Raw genomic sequence first — 26,628 nt, forward strand, 5'->3', positions numbered from 1 at the left:
GGAGAGAGCCCAAATGTCCATCGACTGATGAATGGGTAAAGAAAATGTGGTGTACATGTATCCAATGGAATATTATTCAGCAATCAAAAAGAATGAAATCTTGCCATTTGCCATGATGTCGATGGAGCTAGAATATATAATAGTAAGCTAACTAAGTCAATCAGAGAAAGAAATACACCACATGATTTCACTCATGTGGAATTTAAGAAACAAAACAGGTGAACATATGGGAAGAGGATGGGGGGCAGAGAAGAGGGGAAAACAAACTACAAGAAACTCTTAACAATAGAGAACAAACTAAGGGTTGATGGAGGGAGGGGGGTCAGGGGGATGGGCTAGATGGGTGATGGGTATTAAAGAGGGCACTTGTGATGAGCACTAGGTGTTGTTTGTCAGTGATGAATCACTGAATTCTACTCCTGAAACCAATACTGCACTGTATGTTAACTAAAATCTAAATTAAAAAAAGAAAAAGAAAAAGATTCTCCCTCCTTCTCTGCCCCTCCCCCACAAACAAAAAATTGCTTATCATGAAAACAATTTAAGTTGGACAATTTAAAAGCAGCCATATCAGAATCCATATCCATATCTATAGTTCTATAAATGCAAGTTTATTTGTAAGATCCCTGAAAGGAAAATTTTGTTGCTACCAACAACTGCCCACCTAAATGAGAAATCTAGATAAATCCTGGTTTAATTAGGTAAGCAAAACTTAGCTAAATGGACATTTAAAGCTTCCTTCTAGTGAACCATTCCTTTTCAAGAAGTTGGAATCCTTGTGCTGTATTCACTGAAAGGTCATTATTCATGGAATGTATAAGACTTCATTCATGGAAACCTAATCATAATCAGATGATTAGAGAAGTTGACAATTTAACACCTGCTGGAATAAATGGGTGGACAAACTTCTATAATCTAAATTCTTGACCTGAATGTTTTTTCTTGATCCCAACTCATTCCTTACATGCATGCTCAATCCTCTCAGTATTTGAATTACTGGTTCAGCAGAAACCAGGGAAAATTATAATTTTGTAGTCAGAATGTTATCCAACTCTATGTTGTTTACTTTATTGTAAATACAGGTAAATACTTGTCAATAAATGTTTATATTCCTTAAAAAATTTATATTTTTAAGGAATATTTAAGGAATATTTTATATTCCTTAAAAAATATAAATAAAAGCGAAAGGGGCCAAATTTCATGAGTTCTTACAACCAGTTAGACTTAAAGCCCAAAATTCTTAAAATCCATTGGTTTGATTCTGGGAGAGCCTGGAGGGCATTAGGAGGCCGAGTTCCCATCCTTAAACACAGAGCCCAAAAGCTCATGCAGATATAGCACAGAACCAGCAGTTTGAAAACTGCCTGGACTAACAGGAGGGAGAGTAATTTACTCATCTCAGGGTATGGCCTTGAGAGATAAGGATCACAGGGAGACCCCACCAGGAACAAAGGAACTGGCATATGCCATTTCCCTATCGCACCTCACAGTATAAACATAAGGCCACCTGCAGGGACCAGCACGATACCAACACTTGCTACCTAACTTGCTTATGCGAAGCCACCCCACACATGCTTTAGCAGAACTGTCCTCCCCAGTTACACCTGCAGGGCACTGCAGACCCTCTCCCCAAGTAGAGAGGCATAAACCCCACCAATGTCTCATCTCCCAAACAGGTGTTTTATGGAACCTCAGTTCCAGCATTTTGGTGGTGGCGTCAGATATCCTTTAGAAGCAGACCAGTGCACACCTTGTTAAATCATGCCCAACCCCTGCTAGGGACCAAATGCTGCCCAAAACAGGAAAAGAGAGCCTCTGCAGACAATTGGACTGAAGGAAAAAGAAGCCAGGACTCAACAGCAGAACACACACAACACACATAAAAGACACTTCCTGAAGGGCCAGGCCCTGGGGAACAGGGGACCCTGCACTGCAGGGCATTATAGGACCTCTTCTTCATAAGGCCATTACTGTCAACAAGAGACATATCTGACTTTTCTAACACAGAGAAATAGACACAAAGAGTTAGACAAAATGAAGAGTCAGAAAAATACGTCCCAAATGAAAGAATAGGACCAAACCACAGGAAGAGACCTAAAAGAAATGGATATAAGTAATATGCCAGATAGAGAATTTTAAGTATTGATTACAAAGATACTCACTGGACTTGAGAAAAGAGTGGAGAACAGTGAGACCCTTAACAACCAGAGATGAAGAACACAATAAATAAAACAAAAACTCAATCAATAGTATACATACCAGGCTATGGGGGCATCTGGGTAGCTCAGTCAGTTAAGTGTTCAACTCTTGCTTTTGGCTCAGGTCATAAATTCCCAGTTCATGGGATCGAGCCCCACATCGGGATCCATGCTCACAGTGAGAAGCCTGCTTGGGATCCTCTCTCTCCTGCGCTCTCTCTCTGACCCTTCCCTACTTGTACTCTCACTCTAAATAAATAAATAAAACAAACTTAAAAAAAAAAAAAAGAATACCAGGTTAGATGAAACAGAGGAAAGAATTAATGACCTAGAAGAAAGAGTAACCATAAGTAACCAAGCTGACCAAATGAGAGGAAAACAAATTATGTAAATTGAGAACAGTCTTAGGGAACTCAGTGACTCTGTCAAGTGCGATAATATTCATATTATAGAAATCCCAGAAGAAAAAAAAGGGAGGGGGCAGAAAATTTATTTGAAGAAATAATAGCTGAAAACTTCCCTAATCTGGGGAAGGAAACAGACATCCCAACCCAGGAAGTACAGAGACACCCCTCACACACACACCAAAAATCAACCCAAGGAACTCCACACCAATACACATAGCAACTTAAATGGCAAAGAGTAGTGATAAAGAAAAAAAATTTAAAGCAGCAAGAGAAAAGATGACAGTTATATACAAGGGACACCCCCTACATCTATCAGCAGTTTTTCAGCAGAAACTTTGCAGCCAGAAAGGAGTGGTGTGATATATTCAAAATGCTGAAAGGGGAAAATCTACAGCCACGAATATTCTATCCAGTAAGGCTATCATTCAGAAAAGAAGGTATGATAAAGAGTTTCTCGGACAAACAAAAATTAAAGGAGACCATAACAACAAAACCAGCCCTATAAGACATATTAAAGGGGACTCTTTGAGTGAAAAGGAAATGCCATAAGTGAGAGTATGAAAGGTAAAAAACACAAAAGCAGTTTAAGTCTTTCTGTAAAAAATCAGTCAAGGGATTCATAAAATAAAAGCATATAAAATATGATACCATATTCCTAAAATGTGGGGGAATATTTTAGGAGAGGAGTAAAGAATGGGTTCAAATTTAAGCAATCGTGAACTTAATATACACTGCTATATGCACAAGATGTTATATACAAACCAAATTGTAATAAATCAAAAACCAGTAATGTATGTAAAGAATAAGGAGAAAGGAATCCAAGTATATTACTCAAGAAAGCCAACAAAACATGAAAGAGAGAAGAAAGGATCAGACAAAAACTACAAGACAACCACAAAACAAGTAACAAAATGGCAATAAGTAACATATCAATAATTACTTTGGGGGTCACCTGGGTGGCTCAGGTCATGATCTCACAGTTGGTGAGTTCAAGCCCTGCATCAGGCTCTGTGCTGACAGTTCAGAGCCTGGAGCCTGCTTCAGATTCTGTCTCCCTCTTTTTCTATCTCTATCCCTCCCCAACTCGAGCTCGCTTGCTCACTCTCTCTCTCTCAAAAATAAACATTGGGGCACCTGGGTGGCTTAGTCAGTTGAGTGTCCAACTTTAGCTCAGGTCATGATCTCACCCTTCATGAGTTCAAGCCTCACATCGGGCTCAGTGCTGACAGCTCAGAGCCTGGAGCCTGCTTTGGATCCTGTGTCTCCCTCTCTCTCTAACCCTCTCCCACTCACACCCTGTGTCTCTCTGTCTCAAAAATAAACATTTAAAAAAAATTTTTAATAAACATTAAAAAAAATAATAATTACTTTGAATGTAAATGGACTAAATGTTCCAATCAAAAGATATAGGGTAACAAAGTGGATAAAAAAACAAGACCCATCTACATGCTGCCTACAAGAGACTAATTTCAGACCTGCAGATTGATAGTGAGGGGATGGAGAAATATTTATCATTCAAATACATGTCAAAAGAAATCTGGGGTAGTACTACATATATCAGACAAAATGGATTTCAAAACAAACACTGTAATAAGAGATGAAGAGCACTATATAATAATAAAAGGGACAATCCAACAAGAGAATATAACAATTGTAAATATTTATGCACCCAGCATGGGAGCACACCAATACAAAAAAAAACTTAATAACAAACGTAAAGGAAATAATTGATAGTTATACAGTAATAGTATGGGACTTTAACACCCCACTTACATCAATGGACAGACCATCCAACAGAAAATCAACAAGGGAACCATGGCTTTGAATGACAGACCAGACCAGATAAATTTAACAGATATATTCAGAACATTCCATCCTAAAACAGCAGAACACACATGGAACATTGTCCAGAATAGATCACATATTAGGTGACAAAACAAGCCTCAGCAAATTAAAAAGGATCAAAGTCATTCTATGCACCTTTTCTGACCACAACACTATGAAACTAGAAATCAACCACAAGAAAAAATCTGGAAATACCACAAAAACATCAAGGTTAAATAATATGCTACTAAACAATGAATGGGTCAACCAAGAAATCAAAGAAGGAATAAAAATTACATGGAAACCAATGAAAAAGAAAATATAACAGTCCAAAATCTTTAAGATGCAACAAAAGCTGTTGTGAGGGAAGTTTATAACAATATAGGCCTACCTCAAGAAGCAAGAAAAATCTCAAACAATCTATCTTTATACATAAAGGAGCTAAAAAATAAAAAAAGAAGGAAAAGAAAAACAAAATCCAAACCAGGAAGGAAATAAAGATTAGAGCAGAAATAAATGATATAAAAACTAAAAAAATAGAACAGATTAATGAAATCAGGAGCAAATTCTTTGAAAATAACAAAATTGATAAATCTCTAGCCAGACTCATTATAAAAAAAAGGACTCAGAATCACAAATAAAAGAGAAATAAAAACCAATACCACCAAAACACAATTATAAGAGATTATAAAAAATTATATGTCAACAAATAAGACAACCTAAAAGAAATAGATAAATTCCTAGAAACAGAGAACCTACCAAAACTGAAGCAAGAAAGATTAGAAATTTTGAACAGAACAATTACCAGCAATGAAATTGAATCAGTAATCAAAAAACTTCCAACAAATATAAGTCCAGGGCCAGATGGCTTCACAGGCAAATTCTACCAAACATTTAAAGAAGAGTTAATAGCTATTCTTCTCAAACTATTCCCAAAAACAGAACAGGAAAAAATACCTCCAAATTCATTCTGAGGCCAGTATCTCCTGATACCAAAACCAGATAAAACACTAAAAAAAAAAAAAAAAAGACTACAGGCCAATGTCTCTGATAAGCATAGAAGCAAAAATCCTCAAAATATACTAGCAAACTAAATCCAACAATACATTTTTAAAAAACTGGGGCGCCTGGGTGGCTCAGTCAGTTAAACATCAACTTCAGCTCTGGTCATGATCTTGAGGTTCATGAGTTTGAGCCTCGCGTCAGGTTCACAGAGCCTGCTTGGGATCCTCTGTCTCCCTCTCTCTCTGCCCCCCTCCTCAAAAATATACATTTAAACACATTAAAAAATAAGTACATTTTAAAAATAAATAAAATTTTTAAAATCACTCACCATGTTCAAGTGGGATTTATTCCAAGGATGCAAAGTGGTTCAATATTCATAAAAAAAATCAGGGCACCTGGGTGGCTCAGTGGGTTAATCGCCCTCAGAGGGCTCATCCTCTGTCTGTCTGCCTCTCTCAAGAAATAAATAAATAAATAAATAAATTTTTAATATTCACAAATCAATGTGATATGTCACATCAATGAGGATTAAAACCATATGATCATTTCAATAGGTGCAGAAAAAGCATTCCATTAGGGTTTTTTTTTTTTTAGGTTAACTTATTTGTTTTGAAAGAGAGGGAGTGAGCAGGGAAGGGGCAGAGAGAGATAGAGAATCCCAAGGATGCTCCAAACTGTCAGCACAGAGCCCAACACAGGATTTGATCTCACAGACCATGAAATCATGACCTGAGCTGAAATCACGAGTCAGATGTTTAAACAACTGAACCACCAGGCTCCCCAACATCCATTCATGATTAAAAGTCTCAACAAACTAGGTCTAGAGGGAACATGCCTCAACATGATAAAGGCCATATATGAAAACCCCACAGCTAACATCATAGTCTATGGGGTAAAACTGAGAGCTTTTTCCATAGGGTCAGAAACAAGACAAGGATGTCCAATCTCACCACTTTTATTCAAAGTATAAGTCCTAGCCACAGTGATTAGATAACAAAAAGAAATACAAGGCATTCAAATTGGTAAGGAAGAAGCAAAACCTCCACTATTTGCAGATGACATGATACTGTACAGAGAAAACCCTAAAGACTCCATAAAAAACTACTAGAGCTGATACATGAATATAGTAAAGTTCCAAGACACAACACCAATTTGCAGAAGTCCATAGCATTTCTATATACTAATAATGAAGCAACAGAAAGAGAAATTAACAATCCCATTTACAATTGCACCAAAAATAATACCTAGGAACAAACTGAATGAAAGAAGTGAAAGACCTGTACTCTGAAAACTATAAAACATTGGTGAGAGAAACTGAAAATGAGACAAAGAAATGGAAAGACATTCCATGCTCATGGGCTGGAAGAATATTGTCAAAATGTCATACCACCAAAAGCAATCTACAGATTGAATGCAATCTCTACCAAATACCAAGAGCGTTGTTCACAAAACCAGAACAAATAACCCTAAAATGTATAAGGAACCACAAAAGACCCCAAATAGCCACAGCAATCCTGAAAAAGAGAAACTGGAGGTATTACAATTCCAGACTTAAAGTTATACTACAGATCTATGGTAATCAAGACAGTATGGTACTGGCATAAAAACAGACACATAGATCAATGGAACAGAATAAAAAACTCAGAAATAAACCCATGATTATACAGTCCATCAAACTTCAACAAAGGAGGCAAGACTATCCAATGGGAAAAAGACAATCTTTTCAACAAATGGTGCTGGGAAAACTGGACAGCATCATGCAAAATAATGAAACTAGATCATTTTATTTAACCATACACAAAAATAAAATGAATTAAAAGTCTAAATGTGAGACCTGAAATCATAAAAATCCTTGAAAACAGTACAAGCAGTAATTTTTCTGACACCATAGCAACATTTTTCTAGAGGTCTCCTGAGACAAGGGAAATAAAGCAAAAATAAACTATTAGGAATATATCAAAATAAAAAGTTTCTACACAGCAAAGCAAACAATCAACAATCCTTAAAGTCAACATATTGAAAGGGAGAAAATATTTGCAAATGACATATCTGATAAAGGGTTAATATCCAAAATATATAAAGAACTTGTACAATAGCCAAAAAACAAATACTCTCATTAAAAATGGGAAGACATGAACAGACATTTCTCCAAAGAAGACATACAGATGGCCAACAGACACATGGAAAGATGGTCAACATCATTTATCAGGGAAATGCACATTGAACTACAATGAGATTATCACCTCACACCTATCAGAATGGCTAAAATCAACAACACGAGTAAGAAGTGTCAGTGAGGATATGGGGGAAAAGAAAGACTCTTGCATTGTTGGTGGGAATGCAACCTGCTGCAGCCACTTTGGAAGACAATATAGTTGTTCCTCAGAGAGTTAAAAATAGAGCTACTCTTTAATACAATAATTACACTATGGGGTATTTACCCTCAAAAAACAAATACGCTAATTCAAAGGGATACATGTACCCCTATGTTTATTGAAGCATTATTTATAATAGCCAAATTATGGAAGCAGTCCACATGTCCATCAATTGATAAATGGATAAAGTGTGTACATATTTACAATGGAATATTATTCAGCCTTAAAAAAATGAAATCTTGCCATTTGTAACAACAGGGATGGAGCTACAGAATATAAGTGAAATAACTCAGAGAATCACAAATACCATATGATTTCACTCACATGTGGAATTTAAGAAAGAAAACAAGGGGTGGGAGGGAAGAGAGACAAACCAAGAAGACTCTTCCTCTATAGAGAACAAACTGATGGTTACCAGAGGGGTGGTTGGTAGAGGGAGTGTGGAGGGGATTGGTGACACAGGGGATTGGGTTTCAAGAGTCCACTTATGAAGAGCACTGAGTAATGTATAGAATTGTTGAATCACTATATTGTACACCTGAAATGAATATAACCATGTATGTTGACTATACTGGTATTAAAATTTAAGAAACTTATTTTAAAGAATGTCAAAAGTTGTTTTTTTTTTTTAAAGGAGAGAATCTTAAAAGCAGCAAGAGAAAAACACTTTGTGTCATATACAAGGGAATCTCAATAAGACTATCAGCAGATTTTTTAGCAGAAACTTTGTAGACCAAACAGAGCAACACAATATATTCAAAGAGCTGAAAGAAAAAAACTGACAACCAAGTATACTCAACTCAGTAATGTTGTCATTCAGAATTAAAAGAGAGACAGTTTTCCAGAAATAAAAACTAAAGGAATTCATCACCACTAGACTGGCTTTTTAAGAAATGTTAAAGGGAATTCTTTAAGCTGAAACAAAAGGGTCCTAATTAGTAACAGGAAAACATGTGAAAGTATAATATCCACTCATAAAAGTAAATATATAGTAAAATTCAGAATAATGCTGTAAAAGTTGCATAGATCATCACATATAAGATGGTATGAAGGCTAAAAGACAAAAATAGTAAAAATGTATCTACAATAATTAAGGGATACACAAGATAAAAAGATGTAAAATGTGACCTCAAAAACATAAAACATAGGGTAGGGGAATGTAGACCTTTAGGATACATCTAAATTTAAGTGGTTATCAATTTAAAAGACACTTATAGAGGCACCTGGGTGGCTCACTCGGTTAAGCATCTGACTTTAGCTCAGATCATGATCTCACGATTCAGGAGTTCAAGCCCCACATCGGACTCTGCTTTGATCCTCTGCCCACCCCCCTTCCCCCCTGGTTCTATCTCAAAATAAATAAACTTCAAAAAAAAAAAAGAGATTGGGACGCCTGAGTGGCTCAGTTGGTTAAGCATCCGACCGCAACTCAGGTCATGATCTCGCAGTTCGTGGATTCCAACCCTGCCTTGGTCTCTGTGCTGACAGCTCAGAGCCTGGAGCCTGCTTTGGATTCTGTGTCTCCCTCTCTCTGTCTGCCCCTCCCCCACTTGTGCTCTGTCCCTCTCTCTCAAAAATAAACATTTTAAAAAAATTTTTTTAAGGTTTCTTGTTTTTAGCTCCTGATATGAATTGGTCCACTTTTTTTTTTATTTAACATTTTCATCAAGCTTTCATGACTTCTGATTCTTTTCTCCTCTATTCACAGGAGTCACCCACTCTAACTGGTTAGTGATAAACCTCTTCCTTAAAGAGAGATGGGGTGCCTGGGTGGCTCAGTTGGATAAACATCCAACTCTTGACTTTGGCTCATGTCATGATCATGGGATGAAGCCCGCATCTGGTTCTGGGCAGAGCATGGACCCTGCTTAAGATTTTCTCTCTTTCTCTCTCTGTCCCTCTCCCCTGCTTGTCTATTGTTATAGTCTGATGAACAATTGCCATTTATGTTTTACATCTCTCAGAAACTGTATTCTCTTCGTGGCCTGTTACATACACTCCATACTGGATGCTTTATCTTCGGACCTAGGCTACAAAATAACATTACACACTAAACTCACAGATACTTAGGAAACCTACAGCCAGTTTCAAGAGCTTTCTGTAAGTAGGCAGTGAGGGATTATAATTAAGCAGCTATATGGAGCTTTTAGAAAGGAAAATCCAACAAGAAAGTGTAGCTGTAGTGAACCATGATTATTCATAAAATTGTATGAATAATTGAAATTCACAAGTTTTCCTAATAAAAACTGCTTTCATCTTTGTCCATTTGGGCTGCTTTAACAAAATGCCACAGACTAGATGGCTTATTAATAACAGAAATCTTTTTCTCACAGTTCTGAAGGCCAGAAGTCCAAGATCAGGGCACTAAGGCCTTCTTCTGAGTTGCAGACTTCTCATTGCAGCCTCGCTTGGTGGAAGAGGCTGGGAGCTCACTCAGGGGTCTTTTATAAGAGCAATAATCCCATTTACCAGGGCTCCACCCTCATGACCTAATCACCTCTCAAAGGACCAACTCAAAACACCATGGCTGTGGGGGGTAGGTTTCAACACATGAATTTTGAAGGGACATAGTCAGACTATCACACATGCCCTCTGCATGTAAAATCCCACTGAATTTGCAACTCTAATCATCGAAAACTTGGAAAGATGGCAGGACTATAAATTTGTAATTACCAAAAGGATCATTATCTATAAATCAAATGTATCAATATGAAGGATTATGGTGATTCACAGTAGAATACAGTCACATATCTAAATATGTGAGTCCTAGCGGTTACTCACAAGGACTAAAAGCAGGTATCAGATTGAAACCATGTTCAAGAAAAGCATTTTTGCAAAAAAGCAGTCTTTCTTTCCATGAAATAGAAAAATCAGTTTGAAAGATGTGCTAAAAAAAAGAAAAAAAGAATAAGGACTGGTAGGAGACACCTGTGCCCAGCATAAAACAGTGGCTCACCAAGTGTGCATCCTTCTCCGTCATCAGCATCAGCGTGACCTGAGAACTTGTTAGAAATGGGGATGCTTTGCCTCCTCCCACGCCCCTGCCCTAAATCTACCAATCAGACCTCAGGGTTAAGGCCCCGCGATTCACGGTTTAACAAGCCTACCAGGTGATTCTGATACATAGTAAAGTTTGAGAACTGCAGGTGTAAAACAAAGCAGGAAGATATTTTAAAGGCAACTCTTCATCATACCTAATTTAAATTCCTCTAATTTTAGATAGCCTTGGGATTTGGCCATCCTCGGCTTGTCTATGATTTTTCAAAAAGAAAGCTATAAGATCTGGCATTAAAAAGGGCATTTGTGACACCCTGTTATCAAAATAATTCCTGATCTAAGCATATTATGCCTGCTGTTTTCTCTCTGTCATCGGGACCTAACTCTGCGACACAAAACACTCAGTTCTTCTTACCCCTCCCTTTATCCTCTACTGCTCCTTAATCCCTTTCAGGATTCTCTGTGGTCCACAGGCTTTGACAATGAATTTCAGGTTCTAATTGTTTCTCAGAATTTGTGAAAATATGATTGATAAACAGTGAACTTTACAAAGCTAAGTAGCTTTAGAAAAAATAAATAAGGGGCCTTATCTATAGCCTGGATATTCAGTTCCGCAATATAAAGAGTTACATTTTTTAATTCTAGGCTTGTTTACAGTTCATTAGCATATTCCATTTGCAAGTATTTTTTTCCTTTTGAATGTGTTTCCTGGAGTTAGAATAGATGCCATTAAGATAAAACAATCGCCATTATTTACCAAAAAGGTGTATGATTCAGTTATAAAAATAAGAGTATAGGCAGTTGATCATTTAAGAACTCTTAAAAATGTACCAAACCTTGAATTTGGATTCTCTCTAATATCACTAAATATTGAGGAAAGCAGTACATTGTTAAAAACATATTGGAAAATCTGTCTTTTCCCCTTATGTTAAACCTACAAGCTCTTTTACTACAGTAAGTAAAGCAAATAAACAACGATCACACAGTGAACTGTTGCTTAATTTTGCAACAGTGGAAATCTCTCTAGCACAGTAGTTCTCATCCTTGGTTGCATATTAGAATCACCCAGGGAGCTTTTTTAAATACCAGTGAATGCCCAGGTTGTATCCCAGAACAATTAAGTAAAAATCTCTGGGGCTGGAAAGCAGATACCAGTATTTAGAGCTTCTCCGGGCAATTCTAGGGCACTTAAGGTTGAGAACCACTGTTTAAGTTGACCAAGGCCCTTTTATGGAAAGGATTCTATTTGGTGTGGTTAAAGTAGACATAGAATCTAAGGACATGAGTGTAGCACCTATTGATTATCACTGGTTGCTAAATCCTTAGCTCATGACCATTTCACATCACTCCATTTATTCAAAAATCTTTAGTGGCTATACAAAAACTCACTCAAAATGGATCAAAGACCTAAACACAAGAACTGAGTATAAAACTCTTAAAAGAAAGCATATGGGAAAAGCTTCACGACGGTGGATTTGGCAATGATATTTCGGATATGACATCAAAAGCATGGGCAATAAAGTTGAAAATAAGTTGGACTACATTAAAATTTAAAACTTCCATACATCAAAGAACACAATCTATGGTATGGGAAGAAATATTTGCAAATTGTATATCTGATAAGGGGTTAATATCCAGAATATAAAAAAAAACTCCTACAACTCAACATCAGAGAAACAAATAAACTAATTTAAAAATGAGCAGAGGTCTTGATTAGACATTTCTCCAAAAATATACAAGTGGCCAACAAGCACATGAAAAGGTGTTCAACATCACTCATCATTAGGGAAATGCAAATCAAAACCATGATGAGATACCACCTCACACTCATTAGGATGGCTATTATTTAAAGAAAATTTTAATGTTTATTTTTGAGAGACAGAGTGTGAGCAGGGGAGGGACAGAGAGAGAGGGAGACACAGAATCTGAAGCAGGCTCCAGGCTTCCAACTGTCAGTCCAGAGCCCGACATGGGACTCAAACCCATAAACCACAAGATTATGACCTGAGCTGAAGTCGGATGCCTAACTGCCTGAGCCACCCAGGTGCTCCAGGATGACTATCATTAAAAAAAAAAGGAAAGAAAGAAAGAAAGAAAGAAAGAAAGAAAGAAAGAAAGAAAGAAAGAAGAGGAAGAGTGTCCACAAGGATGTGGAAAAACTGAAATCCTTATGCATTGTTGGTGGGAATGTAAAATGCTGCGGCTGCTATGGAAAGCAGTGTGGTGTTTCCTCAAAAACTTAAAAATAGAATTGCCATATGATCCCACAATTCCACTTGTGGGTATATATCCCCAAGAGAATGGCAAGCAGGACCTGGAAAAGATGCTTGCACACCCATGTTCATAGCAACATTATTCACAACAGTCAAGAGGAGGAAGCAACCAAAATGTCCATCAACTAATGAATGGATAAATTATGGAAAAGGTGCTCATTTATGTTCTGAGCACAAGGCAAACTCAAAAGAGTATAACTTAATATTGGTTCTGTTGTTATTAGCACCTAATATTTATTGAATGCTCACCATGCGCTCAGTACAATGCTACCCACTTGTGGCAGCCCAGATGCTCCTCTCAGACCTCCAACCGCATCAGTCTACTGGCCTCGGCTGCTAGGCTCTGAAACTATTTGGGCCAAGCTTCTGAAACTATTGGCTGCTCCCAGCCAATGCCTAAGCATTGGTAGACGTACAAAAGCAAGCCCAGTCCTGGAGATACTCAACGCCTCTGAAAGGCAACTCAGTGGTCTGAGGGCTCCCTAACAGCTTTGCCAAAGCTTATGTAGCTTGCATGGCAGTCTGGGACATTTCCACCCAACTTGCTTCTCTCTCTACTCCACTGATGGTCAGACTGGCATTATGGTCTGATGGCTCTCCCTGCCCTTTCCAGCTCCTTCTCCATCTTCTCTCACAGGGGAAAATCTAAAAGGAATCCTTGCATCTTTACCCCCGCTTCTTGCAGGACCTGTCTTCACATAGTAAATGCATTATTTCAGTCAATGCTTATAACACCAATTGTACCGATCATCTCTACTTTATAAATAGGGAAACTGAGGTTTAGAGAAGTCATTATCTCATCAATGGCAGGATTATATTTTGAACTGTAGTTTTTCTGACCCTAAAACAAGCACTTTCAATCAGTACATGAGTAACACAAATATTTTTATTTTATTTCATTTGGAAAAATGTCCTAAATATGGGGAAATACAGAGAATACTGTAATAAATTTCCACATGTCTATTACTCACAATTAACAAGAATGATTGGGTTGTCAAATGAGCTCCTGAATTTTTAAAATATTTGAAAAATAAAACACTACACTCGAACATTACAGATAGGAAAGGCCATGGGACTGGGGCTGGGTATTCTATCTCCCTATCAGCAACTATTTTCATGATTTTGCTGTGTGTCCTTCCAATTCATATTTTTTTTATTTCATTTTCTTTTTTAAAGTTTATTTATTTATTTATTTATTTATTTTAAGAGGGGGGAGGGGCAGAGAGGGAGGCAGACAGAGAATCCCAAAAAGGCTCTGCGCTATCAGCGTGAAGTCCTGACATGGGGCTCAAACCCACGAACCATGAGATCATGACCTGAGCCGAAGTCAAGAGTCAGTGACTCAACTGACTTAGCCACTCAGGCACCCCTTTTCTGATAATTTTAATACATACATTTGTATCTATAGAAATTCATTGCTTTGTGTGTTTCTAAATTTTACATTAATGGATATTGTCTGTATGTCTTTTTTTTGCAGCCTGCCATTTTCAAGATGAACTATATTTTTAAGATTGCTTCATGTTACTAATTCATTCTTCTAAACCAGTGCTTCTCAGCAGAAGGCCATTTTACCTCCCCAAGAGACATTTGGCAATATCCAGAGACATTGTTGGTTGTCACAATGAGAAAGGAGAAGAAAGGGCTACTAGCATCAAGTAGGGAGAGGCCAGGGATGCTGCTAAATACCCTACAATACACAAGACAGCTCCCCACAAGAAAGAATTTTCTGAGGTGCATGGGTGGCTCAGTCAGGTAAGTGTCCGAGTCTTGATCTCAGCTCAGATCTCAATCTCTTGGTTTGTGGTTTGGAGCCCCATGTCAGGGCTACATGCAGACAGCATAGAGCCTGCTTGGGATTCTCTGTCTCCCTCTTTGTGCCCCTCACCCTGCTCCTGCCTTCTCTCTCCCTCTCAAAAATAAATAAATAAACTTAAAAAAAAAAAAAGAAAGAAAGAATTTTCTGGTCTAAAATATCAATAGTGCCAAGGTTTAAAAACCCCCACCTAAACTAGTGATCCTCAAAATGTGATCCCTGACTAGTGGCCTGAGCATCAAATGGAAATTTGTCAGAATGCAAATACCAGGGCTTTGCATCTCACCCAATCAGAAATTCATGGGGTGGAGCCCAGCAATCTATTGTTTAACAAACCCTGTTGTTTAACAAACAATCTATTATTTAACAAATCTAGTGATTCAGATGCTCACTAAAGTGAGAACTGCTGATCTAAACTGTTGGCTAGTATTCAATTGTATGGAAACACTCCAATTTATCCTGGGAACCATTTCACATTTCTTATGAAAAACAATGTCCTCTCTACTATGATGCTTTGTCTTCCCATTGCTTTATCATAAAATATATGCTGTAACAAACTCAAATGAATATTTTAGCAGGAATGAACATCTATTGAATGCTTACTATATGCTTGGCATTCTAAATGTTTTTCATCTGTTACTTACTGATAGCAATCCCACCAAGTAGGTGCCAGTATTATCTAACTTCGCAGCTGAGAATCTAAGTAGTTAAGGGGTGTCTAGATGGCTCAATCAGTTAAGTGTCCAACTTTGGCTCAGGTCATGATCTCACAACTTATGGGTTCGAACCCCACATTGGGCTCTGTATTGGTGGTACAGGGCCTGCTTGGGATTCTCTCTCTCTCTCCCTCTCTCTCTCTTCCCCCGCTTGCATTCTCTCTCTCTCAAAATAAATAAATAAACTTTAAAAAAAAGTTCCTTAAGTAAGAATTTGCTTCAGGGTCACACAACTTAGTGTCTGGCTGAGTCAGGATTTGAACTCAGGCTGTCTGAAACTGAGACATTGCACATACTCTCAGAAACAGACCATACCATCCTAGCTTACTGTTCAGAACCTAGCATAATGAATGGTGCATTCAAGCATCTAACGAAAAAACGATACAGGAACGAGAGAAAAGGGTGCAGTGAAGGTGGAGTCTAATCTGCATTTGGCTTGCTTCCACCAGGCACAGAAGCCCAATTTTATCTCAAATACTTCAAAGCACCTGCTCCAACCATATACACAGGCATTTATATTTATATCACCAGAGCAAGAGCCTTCATATGAAATTTGGAGCAAGAATCTGGCTTCTCAACACTTTTTTTAAGATTAAAAACAGGATTTGGAATCAGGCTGAGTTCTGCTCTAAGCACATGAAAAATAGATACTAAAACTTTAATGGTATTTTTAGCCCCACCTCCCCTCAAAAAACTCTCAATGGTGGCCTCCAAACATTCACTGTAGTTTTAATTTTTCTTGAGTGTCATATTCTATTTTGATGTGGTATGAAAAGTTCAGTGACTTTCATCCTAAAATATTTAGGATGACACTAGGCATGCATCATATTGGGCCTGAGAGCACTGGTGTTTAAAGGCGGAGCTATTGGTATTTTGGGTGGGACAATTCATTACATAGACCAGCACATTGCAGAAAGTTTAATATCACTGTTCCCCATCACAAATTGCCATAAGTGTTCCTGGTTATGTGACCATCAAAAATGCTCCTGCACATTCCCCTAGTGCCCTGATACTCAAAATGTAGCTTTTGGACCAGCAGCATCAAAGTTACTTAAGAGATTATTGTAAATGCAAAAGGTAGGGCCTACCCCAAACCTAAACAATCAGAAACTGCATTTTAACAAAATCCCAGGTAATCTGTAAACACATTGAAGTTTGAGAAGCAGAGTGGGACTACCTGTTGAACACTGTTTCCCTAGAAAACTTCCTGGATTAGGAGGCACTTCCAAAACTGTTCAGACTAGAGATGCTACTCACTTAGTAAAGCAGTTCTACTTCTGATTGAAAATCAGAGATTCAGAGCATTTCTGAAAAATGAAGCTGACATCCAGTAGGATACAGTCAAATCGTATATGGGCACAAGTCCAAAAAAAATTGCTTGCACCCCTCAAAGCATTCTTGCCTCTCATCAGTTACTTAGATCTATAGGTCAATATCCTGCTTTTTTGTTTAAACAGGTTTGTGTTGGATTTCAGTTACATGTAATGAAAAAGCCCTAGGAAGAGAGAGGCCACACTATGAAGAGTGTTAGAGGCTAGACTGAAGGACATGAGCAGATACTCCCAACGTGGGGTCTGCAAATGGTGACTGAAGTGCCAAGAGTGTGACCCTTTCAAGCCTTTCGGGTAAACAGGGAGCATAAGATGACCAGAGACCCCAACTGGTCAACTCTGGCCTTAAACAACTTTACTTATTTACCCTAGTGTGCTAGTGATCATTTCTGTGTGTGCCTTGTTTAAAAAAAAAAAAATACTGGGAATTATTATTGTCAGCAATAGGTTACTTGGTTTGTTTGTTTTATTTTAAATTGTGGTAAATACACATAACATTAGATTTGCCATCCTAACCGTTCTTAAGTGTACCGATCAGTAGCGTTAAGCATATTCACAGTGTCGTGCAACTCATCTCCACAACTCTATTCATCTTGAAAAATTCAACTCTATATTAGTTCAACAACATCCCCCCATGCCCCTCTCCCTAGCCCCTGGCAACCACCATTCTACTTTCTGTCTCTATGAATTTGACAACTGTAGGCACCTCATGTAAGTGGAATCATACAAGAGTTGTCTTTTGATGACTGGCTTATTTCACTTAGCATACTGTCTTCAAGATTCATCCTTATTGTAGCATGTGTCGGAGCTATTACAAACGATTTTTTTAAAGGAAAGGATTAAAGCTTCCCTCCTAAGAAATATTTCACACTGAGCAACATCCTTGTGGTTACAGCAGAATTTATCTGTTTGGAAGCCAGAGAAGATTAGGATGAACTCTGTGCTTGATATGATGCATTCCCAAGGGGGAAATTTACCTTGCTTGTTTTCATTGAACCCAGCAGTCTCCAAATTGATACAATAGTAAATAATCATTTTTTTAATAGGAACTTCAGTCTTGTACTTCTATTCAACTCAAGTAGAAATTTCCTGATAGTTTCAGTGAAAGAACCTGCAAAAACTGCTTAACCAGAAAGCTCTCAGGTGTCCAACTTACCCTGCTCACTGGTTTCTGTATTTGATAGGACATGGTAACCATATGAATCAAAACTGGGTGACTCAAAATACAGAAGAAGGTTTGATTCAGAATCCAGGTTCCTTTATTTCGTTGATTTTGTTTATGACAACTTGCAACCTTACCTTTCAAAATATGAATTGCATTAACTTTTGACCTATCAAAAAGCTAGTTTTATTTCCCCTTTCATCATTAAGAGGATAGAATTTTTCTTGAGTAAGGATTCACAGTTAATTCATGATTCTTTAGAGCTTTATGGCTACCTGTGAATACTAATGAGGTGGTCTTGAAAGAGTTGGCTGTTGATTTTTTTTGGTCGATTGGTTGGTTGGTTATTACTCTGTTATACAGTGGAGGGATAAGGGAATGCACTTCTCTGCAAAGGGAAATTCTTCCCATTGGCTTAATGTCTATCTTCAAGCTCTTGTATGTTTATTCTTCTTTCCAGTCATACAATACCTTAAAAATACCTACCGTGGATGAAAAAGATTTTAAGAGAGGGTTTGCTAAACTGTTCCTAAAGTATTACCAGTTATGGGGGGTGGGAGGGCCTGAATAGAATTCAGTGCTCCAAGAGCACTTACTGTGATTCCTGCCATCATTTTTGGAAACTTATAATTATTTTATCATTTAGAAAATAATTAAACTTGATAGATTTCAGTGTGCATTAGTGCATTAGAGCATATTCAATTCAAACCATAATAAGAGAAACAGCTTTACATTTGCATCTCTGAATAGATATTTTCACTTTTGTCCCTAATGTTCATTAATTACTATAATTTTTCGGTAACTTTCCTTTCATTTAAACATTTCCTAAAGTTCTGGAGCTTGTAAAGGCAAGATCTTAAGAAAAAGCCTTTCCCAATATAAATTTTTTAAATAGTCCTATCCAAACTCTTTATATGTAATGACTCATCAGTAAGCTAGAAATTTTAACTTATTAAATATAATTGGTTAAGTTACCAAATTAAGCATTTCATGATACTGTTTTCCCAAGTTTCATTATTCAGTTGCTTCTAAATCTTTTGTGAGAGCAGGGGTACAGTGCAAGCCCAAAATACATACAAAGCTTTTTATAGTGCAGAAAACATAGTAATAATACTTAACTGTATAAAGCTTTACATTGTATAGTGTTTTCACAGAGCAAGTAATGAGGACTTATCAGGAATTCTCACAATGATTTCAAAACATTTCTTCCTGAGTTCATTGATGTTCAAAGATATGTAGCATTTGCCAAATGTGTAGTAAGAATTTTCGAGCCTCCAAAAAGGGTCCAAGACACCCTCAAAAAAACAAAAAGACAAAATTTAGCAATAGTTTTCAAGGCAATGGGACAACAAAGGAGAATGGTCCCTGGAAAATGGGAAACAAGCAAGGGAAGCCGTGTGATTGCTGCAGCTTACTGCTTTGGGAGAGGTTCCAAGCCCCAGGGCAGGAAGCCAGAATCCAGACACAGCCCAGTGAATTCCCTGAGCCAGGAGTCCAAGGTAACCAAAATGGTGAGCATCCACAGGACAGAGTACTGGAGAAGAAAAAGTTGCCCAGAGACACAACCCTGGAGATATACAGAGGGCCCCTTTCAGTATTTAGCAGAGTACTGATGAGTGCATGTATGTGAGGAAACTACCTGAGTCTTGGAAACAATTATTTGAAAGGCACAAATTACCAAAGCTCACTCAGGAAGAATTAACTTAAATACCCTATATGTTCATTAACAAGATTGAATATGTAAAGAACCTTCCCAAAAACAAAACGCCAGGCCCAGATGCTTTACTTGTAAATGCTATAAAACAATCAAGGAAGAAATAATATTAATTATAAACAAACTTTCCAGAAATTTTAAGAGAAGGAAATACTTTCTGATTCATTCCATCTGGGCAGAATTCCCCTGACGCCAAAACCAAACAAACGCATGACAAGAAAACTATAGTTCAATATCACTCATTAACATAGATTCAAAAAATTCTAAACAAAATCCAACAATATATAAAAAGGATAATACATCATGACCAAGTGGGGTTTACCCCAGGAATGCAGAGTTACTTAGCATTAGAAAATGAATCAATGTAATTCATCCATCTTAAACTAAAAAAGAAAAATCATATGATCATCTAAGTAGGTGCAGGAATGCATTTGATAAAATCTGACATCTGTTTTCTCAGCAAGCTAGGGAACTTCCTCAACTTCATAAAGGATATCCATGAAAAATCTACGGCTAACATCATACTTAACTGTGACAGATTGAATGCATTACCCCCTAAGATCAGGAGCCAGGCGTGGATCAACACTTCTTTTCAACATTGTACTAGAAGTTCTGGAAAGGAAGAAGTAAAATAGTTCTTATTTTCAGACAAAATTATTGTCTATGTGTAAAATCCAATATAATGTATACAAAAGTCACTAGCATAATTGAGCTTAGCAAGGTTGTAGGGTACAGGTACAGGATCAATGTACAAAAAAGCAATAGTATGAAACCAATCTATAAGATACTGTAATGGTGGGCATAATATCATTGTACATTTGTTAAAAACCATGGAATATGCAACACAAGGAATGGCTCCTATGAGCCATAAACTATAGACTTTAGTTAATAATAATGTATAAATATTGGTTCCACAATTGTAACAAATGTACCACAGTAATTTGTATGATGTAAATAATATGGGAAACTGGGGGGTGGAGAGGATATGTGGGAATTCTCTGTACTTTCCCATCAATTTTCCTACAAAGCTAAGAGTGCTTTAAAAAGTCTATTAACTTTAGAAACTAACTTAAATAAACTTACAATTAAATAAATCGTGTCAATTCCCCCCAAATTGATTTCTAGATTCAGTGCCATCTCAATCAAAATCCCAGCTGATTTTTTTTTTTGCTTGAAATTGACAGTGATACTAAAATTCACATGGAAATGCAAAAAATCCATAATAGCCAAAACAACCTTGAAAAAGAAGAACAAATTTGGATAACTAACCCTACCTGATTTTAAGACTTGTTATAACACTATAATATTCCAAATAGATACAACTGAGGGGAGTGTAAATTGAAGCACTGGTTCTATATATCATTTGGCAAATGACTAAAGTCTTTGACTCAACAATTCAGTTTTAGCAATTTCTACTATAAAAAAAAATCTAAGACACAGAAGAACAAAGATAGTAAAATCATCATTATTCTTTGTGGCTACAAACTAGAAAATTAACAGAAAACCTTGGATTGCGAGTAACTTGTTCTGTGAGTGTTCTGCAAGACGAGCAAACATTTCTAATAAATTTTAACTAGATAAACGAGCATTGACTTGCAATACAAGTCACAACTGAGCTAATGGTTCTCTCTCTCTTGCTGCAGGATTGTGGGCGATCATCTCCCATGCTCTGATGCTTGGTCTCAGGCCTCAGTGTCTGGTAGAAGTCAGTGATTTTTCAGAACATTGCAAGGTGCTCAAACTGGCACTGGTGTATTTTTTGTCACTTCAAAGCACCTATGGACAATCCTTTGCTTTTCCATACAAAAGTAAGCTTAAGAATGCTTTGCTTCATCTAAGTTAAGCAGCCTGCAGGTATAGACCCTTTTCTCTGCTGCCTTATGACCAGTTACATTAAATACAGTATATGACAAGAGTTTATTAATACTGTAGTCAACATCGGTGTGAGCATATACAGCACAGAAAAAGGTTGAAAAGAAAGGTGGTAAGAAGAAGGAGATGATTACGATGGCAGTTAGGGAGGAAATCATCAGGAAGTACTAACAAGATAGTGAATGGCCGAAATTGCAAGATTTTATAAATAGTCTATGTCTGCATCTCATCTGTAGAGAGATGGAGGAGGACTCCCTTACTTCAAATGAGGTGTGTAAAATGTGGGTAACAGTGCAAAATTTTGTAGAAATCACCACCCAAATAAGGCTGTAGCAGTGTGGATGATAAATTTGTTTCAGGACAATGCAGTGTCACATTTCTGAGAAATCCTCAGAAGGAGGCAAAAGCAAGTGCCATTGAATAGGTTCCTTGTTAAAGGTACATGAAAAGAAAAAGATTCCATTGAGTCAATAGATAGCAGTGATTCTGTTAGTGATAGTGAAAGTCATCCTATACAATAATCCTCCTCTCTCTTGTCTCCCTCACACCAGCCATGAAGGTTTCCAAAAGTAATTGCAGGTTAATTTGTTTATTTTTCACTATATTTGGTATTTTATTATTTTGTATTATATTACAGTATTGTAATCATTTTTGTATGAATATTTTTGGATTGGGGAACAAATCATCTATATTTACATTATTTCTTATGTGGAAATTTGCCTTGATATACTAGTGCTTTGGATTATGGGCATGTTTCTGGAACAAATTATGATCACAAACCAAGGTTTTACTGCATATGACAACAGGAGACTACTTGAATAAATTATGGTATATACTTACGTTAAAGTAAGTATACATCCCAGCCATCAAAAATTATGTATTTAATGACATGGGGAAAACTGTGATATATATAATTATGTGAATTTAGCAGGTCACAAAATAATAGATTCCTGCTTTATTTTAAAATATCTGTTTCTTAGTGCCCGGCTAGCTCAGTCAGTAGAGCAGGAGACTCTTAAAATATCTGTTTCTTGAACTATTGGGACCCCATCAAAATAAAAACCTTCTGCACACCGAAGGAAACAATCAGAAAAACTAAAAGGCAACTAACTAAATGGGAGAAGATATTTGCAAATGACATATCAGATAAAGGGTTAGTATCTAAAATCTGTAGAGAAGTTATCAAACTCAACAAATAATAAATAATCCAGTGAAGAAATGGGAAAAAGACATGAATAGACACTTCTCCAAAGAAGACATCCAGATGGTGAACAGACACATGAAAAAGTGCTCAACATCACTCATCATCCGAGAAATACAAATCAAAACCACAATGAGATACCACCTCACACCTGTCAGAATGGCTAACATTAACAACTCAGGCAACAACAGATGTTGGTGAGGATGTGGAGAAAGAGGATCTCTTTTGCATTGTTGGTGGGAATGCAAGCTGGTACAGCCACTCTGGAAAACAGGATGGAGGTTCCTCAAAAAATTAAAAATAGAACTACCCTATGACCCAGCAACTGCACTAGGTATTTATCCAAAGGATACAGGTGTGCTGTTTCGAAGGGGCACATGCACCCTAATGTTTATAGCAGCACTATCAACAATAGCCAAAGTATGGAAAGAGCGCAAATGTCCATCGATGGATGAATGGCTAAAGAAGATGTGGTATATATATACAATGGAGTGTTACTCAGCAATCAAAAAGAATGAAATCTTGCCATATGCAACTACGTGGATGGAACTGGAGGGCATTATGCTAAGCAAAATTAGTCAGTCAGAGAAAGACAAATATCAGTATAAGTATAACTTCACTCATATGAGGAATTTAAGATACAAAACAGATGAACAACAATAATATAAAAATAGGGAGGGGGACAAAACATAAGAGACTATTAAATATGGAGAACAAACAGAGAGTTGCTGGAGGGGTTGTGGGAGGGGGGATGGGCTAAATGGATAAAGGGCTTAAGAAATCTACTCCTGGGGGCGCCTGGGTGGCTCAGTCTTCGCTCAGGTCACGATTTCATGGTCCGTGGGTTCGAGCCCCGCATCGGGCTCTGTGCTGACAGCTCAGAGCCTGGAGCCTCCTTCAGATTCTGTGTCTCCCTCTCTCTCTGGCCCTCCCCCCGTTCATGCTCTGTCTCTCTCTGTCTCAAAAAATAAATAAATGTTAAAAAAAAAATTTTTTTTAAATAAAAAAAAAAAAAAAAAAAGAAATCTACTCCCGAAATCATTGTTGTACCAGGCACTAACTAACTTGAATGTAAATTATAAAAAATAAATAAATTATAGAAAGAATAAATAAATAAACAAACAAACAAGTAAATAAAAGAACTGTTTCTATATCTGACAAAACGTTTACAGTTCTGGGGCGCCTTGGTGGCTCAGTTGGTTAAGCATCCAACTTCGGCTCAGGTCGTGATCTCACAATCTGTGAGTTCGAGCCCTGCATCGGGCTCTGTGCTGACAGCTTGGAGCCTGAGGCCTGCTTCAGATTCTGTGTCTCCCTCTCTCTGCTCCTCTCCTGCTCTTGCTCTGTCTCTCTCTGTCTCAAAAATAAATTTAAAAAAAAACATTAAAAAAAATTTTTTAAACGAAATATTTACAGTTCTAAGTGAAGAAATTATCAGTTATTTTTCACAAAAACAAATGCATGCTTCTTTTTAAAAAAAAGGTTTTCAATTTTAAAAATTTTTGAAATTTTATGATTAGAAAGATATATTTATCAAAATAGTCATGTTTAGCATGAAAAAATAATGTGTATCTCAAATTACATTTGACAAGTTACATCCTGTTTCAAACTTAAGAAGGAAGAACTCTCTAAATGACTATATGATAGACTTTCCCTTCTCATTCATTCATTGTGTTTGCTTTCCATTTTGCAATCAGTCTGTATTTGCCTTTATGTTTTATATTTTTAAATTTATTTTACTTTTCATTTATGTATTCTTTTTATTTTAGAGAGAGAAAGCATGCAAACCGGGGTGAGGGTCAGAAGGGGAACGAGAGAGAGAGAGAAAGAGAGAGAGAGACAGAATCTCAAGCAGACTCTACTCTCAGCACAGAGGCCCTCACAGGGCTTGATCCCACAACCTTGAGGTCATAACCTGAGCTGAAATTAAGAGTTGGTCACTCAATGGACTGAGTCACCCAGGTGCCCCTGTTTTATATTTTTAAATGAAATCTGTACATGCTTTCTATAAAAAATTTTAAAGACACAGAAAGTATTCAGAAGAAAATAAACAAATATGTATAATCACTACTAATACGTTCTTGTGTTTCATTGTTCTTTCAAGGACTTGTGCGTATGCTTCTCAGTCCCTGGCCTATATCAGTGGAAGATGCTGTTCATATGGAATCAGTGCCATGAGCCAAACTAGTCCCACATATGTTGTAATAAAGTTATGAAATTGCTCATCCTTTCCTATGTGTTGGAATAGATATTCACTTATTTGTTTTGGGATTTCATTAATTTTCTTCCAAATATAAAAGTATTCATATTCATTATTTTCTAAGATATAAAACACTGTAAAGAAGAAAATAAAAATCGACAATAATTCTACCATAAAGAGATTATCACAGATACCTTCCAGGGTTTTATTCTATGTTAATATGTATTATATAAACACTTTACTAAAACTAGGATCTCACTATATATTGTTTGGATTTTGCTTTTTTCACTTAACTTTTTCTCATTGTAATTTTTCCTACCTGTTAATGACTGCATTGTATTTATTTGTGTGACTATACCATAAGCCATTTAGTCAGCCCCTTATTGTCGGACATTGGATTATTTCCAAGTTGTTGGGTTTTTTTTTCTGTTTTTTTTTTACAAGGCAAGCCCCCTGTTTACTGGGATATGGGGACATATTAGCAAGTACTGTAGGGACCATCAATTTACAAATATTTTTGTGCTCTACACGCATTATTTATGATAGAGTTTTTTTTGTTTTTTGTTTTTTGCCAGGGAGAGGGTGATGGATGGTCAGGGAAGCTAGGAAGGGTAGGAGTGGGGAAATGTGCTCCATCCAGTTCAAGAAAAACCACTTTTGTTGCTTTGGGGAGGGATTCCTGGAGCCCCGCCCCCCAGACCGTTGCTCAGTAGTCTCCGTTCCTACTGTACGCTGAGCTGCACTGCACCCCTGTGGCGGAGCTGCCGCACTGCACCAAATCGCAATGGTTTTAAAGAGGTTATTTGGATTCATTCACTTATGAACTCATTTTTTAAATCCAGTTTAAAACTGCAGTTGTTTTCTTCAACTCACAGATAGAAAATTTACAAGCTCAAAATGATAGAATGTGTGGAATTTGGATCTGTAATAAATGCTTCCTTTGAGCTCTGAGCACTTGAACAAAAATAAACTGAGCACTTATGTCCCCTGCTCTTTTCTCTAGCTTCAGCCCTGTTCATCCTCCCCTCAGGCATCATCCTCTAGCCATAATGAACTACTCTCAAGTCCCCTAATAGGCCAGGCTTCCTTTTGCTTACTGGACTTTACACATACTAAGCAAACCCCAAATCCCCTCTCTTTACTTGACTTCTAAATCTCTCTTAAAATGTAGACTCCTTTCAATTCTCTAAGATGGGACTGATTGTTGACTGGTGCCTGAAGTCCCCCTCCCCCCCCCCCCCCCCCCCCCCAGCTCTGAACAGCAATTCCTGTAAACTCATTTCGTTCCCCTACTGGACTAAAAGGTGCTAGAGCACACACATGACAAACATAGATAGCACAGTATGCCCTCTCCATTCAGTTCCACCAAATTCAATGCTGCCAATATTAACGGGATGTCTATTCTTTCCAAGGATCGTCACTGATAACTTGGGTGAAGAGAAGGGAGAAGGAAAAAGTATGGGATGAAGAACTGAAATCTACTGCTATTAAATTTGCATGGTATATTACTCCTTCCAACCACTTACTTCATGGACAAAGC

The sequence above is a fragment of the Prionailurus bengalensis genome, chromosome B1, assembly GCF_016509475.1.
Source record: "Prionailurus bengalensis isolate Pbe53 chromosome B1, Fcat_Pben_1.1_paternal_pri, whole genome shotgun sequence".
Classification (NCBI taxonomy): Eukaryota; Metazoa; Chordata; class Mammalia; order Carnivora; family Felidae; genus Prionailurus; species Prionailurus bengalensis.